Raw genomic sequence first — 3,227 nt, forward strand, 5'->3', positions numbered from 1 at the left:
GTGTGTGTGTGTGTGTGTGTGTGTGTGTGTGTGTGTGTGTTTGTGTGTGTGTGTGTGTGTGTGTGTGTGTGTGTGATTCATTGTCTATAACTCTAAGGCCACAAAAAGTGATTAAAGTGGCAGGAAGAATGCTATCTGTGGTTAAAGGGCTTGGCTGGGGCGGGTTTGCCTCACAGAGGTATGCAGAAAGTACAGTCACGAATTCAGAGAGCGCAGATAAACTACAATAGAAACAATCCCATAAACACTCCGCTACTGGCAAGCACGCGGCTTACGAAACCCATCTGATGACGGCGACTGCAGCTCCGCTTCTAAAGCACGCGCAGTGTCGCAGTGTAGGACATAACAGGATATAAGCCATTATTCAGGATACCCGCTGAAACGCGGCGCTCAACACTTTTACGCAACAACCTCCAGAATTATTCATACGTCCAATCAAGAAGAGCAACAAAAAGTTCATCTTTTAGCACCACGAGGAAGTGTTTTAAACGGGAGAAGACACGCTCACGCTCGTGCCAAGCTAGCGTTCAGCAGTGCGATCGTGGAAACAAACGGCGCGAGACTCGAGTCAGGTCCCCCGTGCTGGGGACCTTCGAGTTCTCAAGCTTGTCGCGTGTCAGGATGAACGCGCGCGTCTCTGCTCGCGTGGGTAGAATGCTGGAGATGCTATGCAAGCCTTCGGTTTTCCAGCCTGACTTACGAAGGTCCGTGAAACGTCCGGACGCGCGTCTCTGTCCTTCGCTTTGTCTGCGGTCGAGTTTGGCTCGTCGCTTTCTGTGCGTGCGCAGGTAAATTCTGTGCATGCGCAGGTAAATTAGGCGTGACGGGTGTGACCGTTGAAGACTTTGTAAAGACTTCGATTAACCTAAAAAAAGGTTTAAAAAATGTAAACAGGAAGACACACGTACTGTGTTTTGTCGCACAACAGTTAACAGGGTAACACATTGTGCTTGTAAATACATTTCAAGTCAGTGTGGTACTCTGGGAATTCACGTTTTCCAGTTTAGACCGTCCACTCCGACGCCTGCAGCCTCATCGCAGACATGTTTGACAGATCCGTTTTACAGCACAGAAGCATCGTGCTGAGATGAATCAGGACGCAGTGTTCCCTTCACCCACTCACTGCTCCCACTGCCCAAACATCACCCTTTCAGATTAGGCCAAGAGACGACCAGAGACCCCACAGAGCGTCTCTCGTGGAACACGGCGCGTGTGTCACAGGCTGATATTTCATCTTAATATGAGCTGATCATGTCTCCCTAGAAGAGAAAGAGATGAAGAGGTCTGCACCAGAGCCTGCTTTAACAAATCCCCCTTAATGTTGCTAAGCTCAGAGACCACCCTGCGCGTGAGTCAGGCGAAATGAGCGCCACTACCTGTACGGCTGGCATTGTTAGTCGCATGTGCAGAAACTAGCTGGGCGAGAGTGCTCGAGGTGAGGAGGTTGTTTGGTTGTGGGGTTTTTGTTTTTTGATGAGAGTTGAGCTGCTTTCTGACAGACGACTGTTCCCATACGGCAGCTTATTACCACTTCACCAGAAGAGTGTCTTCAAGTTTCTCCCTCTCTCCCTCTTTCTCTCCTTCTCTCTCTCTCTCTCTCTCTCTCTCTCTCTCTCTCTCTCTCTCTCTCTCTCTCTCTCTCTCTCTCTCTCTCTCTCGTGCAGCTGGTGAGTGTGTTTGGAGGCAGAAGGTTGCCGTGGTTGCGTTGCCATGCCGCTGGTGTCTGACTCAAAGATGCCCACGCGCTCACGGTGGGAGTGGGGGAGGAGGCGAGGAAGTGACTCACCACCCCGAATACTGCGCGCGCGCCATTGTTTACCATCTACGCAGAGTGAATGCGTAAACATGTTCCCTAGGTTAGCCTAGGTCAGCATGAAATCACAAATGTTTGGGAAGGTATCTAGCTGTTTCCTTAAAACAACTCAAGCACTAAGGTTAGCAAAGTGTTTTTGAAAGATATTGTAAATAAAAACAATTGTGCACCAATTAGCCTAGTGATTTTTCATCATATAATCATTTGAATTAATTATTTTATTTTTTTTTTAGAATTTCGTGCCCTAAATCATCTGATGTTAGAGACTGAACAGATCTCACCAACACTGAGCTGAGCGGAAGTCAGTAACAAAAGCTAATCTAACTTACATGACGGAAATGATCAGATCAGTAGCGTTTAACCTGTATCGGTTTCCTGTTTAGTTTCTTTTGTTTAGGTGAAAACTGACTACATGTGCAAAGCACCCCTCGTGACAGATGTGATGGAAGCTGTCACTCATGAAGAGAAAAGTCTTACGTCACCATTAAAGTTATTTTAGCAATGATATAATGACCATATGTGATTACCTCTTATATATGTTCAGTGTGACCTCCCATGACAATAAGCAAGAAATGTATCTGGTCATCTTCTGAAGTATTCCATTCAGATTCCATCTCATGTAAGTTTAAGAGAGCCAAGATCCTGCTGTAGCTCAAGTGTAAAAGACCATCAGACTAAATATTTGCCCCTATAGCCCATTCTTCTTCCTAGCATTGTCCCACCAGTGCAGGGTCAGCTGTTCAGATCTTTGAACACCACTTCACTCAATCAAACACGTCATCTGGGTGCAAGTGTGCAGCCTTCAGATCCGCGTTAATTTCATCTTGCCATCTTTGCTTCAGTTGTCTGCGCGGCCACCGGCCGTTAATGTCAAGATGGCCGGCCCCTATAGCCTATAGAAGGTTTTCCTTGTTTTTAAATACTGCAGACAAAGTTCCTGTACTGTCTGGTATTCTATTCTAGAGGGTGGTGTGATGGAGACTGTCCCGCCTGTAGGAGAGGATGGTGTGATGGAGACTGTCCCCCCTGTAGGAGAGGATGGTGTGATGGAGACTGTCCCCCCTGTAGGAGAGGATGGTGTGATGGAGACTGTCCCCCCTGTAGGAGAGGATGGTGTGATGGAGACTGTCCCCCCTGTAGGAGAGGATGGTGTAATGGAGACTGTCCCCCCTGTAGGAGAGGATGGTGTAATGGACACTGTCCCCCCTGTAGGAGAGGATGGTGTAATGGACACTATCCCCCCTGTAGGAGAGGATGGTGTAATGGACACTGTCCCCCCTGTAGGAGAGGATGGTGTGATGTAGACTGTCCCCCCTGTAGGAGAGGATGGTGTAATGGACACTGTCCCCCCTGTAGGAGAGGATGGTGTAATGGACACTGTCCCCCCTGTAGGGGAGGATGGTGTGATGTAGAC

General features: G+C 48.2%; 1 long non-coding RNA gene across 1 annotated transcript; it reads left to right on the forward strand.

Annotated features, from left to right (window-relative positions):
* Positions 1-355: 355 nt before the first annotated feature.
* On the forward strand, positions 356-1,986 carry LOC145653768 (uncharacterized). Its single transcript, XR_014119966.1, has 2 exons — positions 356-1,435; positions 1,665-1,986. It is a non-coding gene; the product is annotated as an uncharacterized LOC145653768 (long non-coding RNA).
* Positions 1,987-3,227: the final 1,241 nt, after the last annotated feature.

Source organism: Electrophorus electricus, chromosome 25 (genome assembly GCF_041902795.1).
Source record: "Electrophorus electricus isolate QZ-2024a chromosome 25, ASM4190279v1, whole genome shotgun sequence".
Lineage (NCBI taxonomy): Eukaryota > Metazoa > Chordata > Actinopteri > Gymnotiformes > Gymnotidae > Electrophorus > Electrophorus electricus.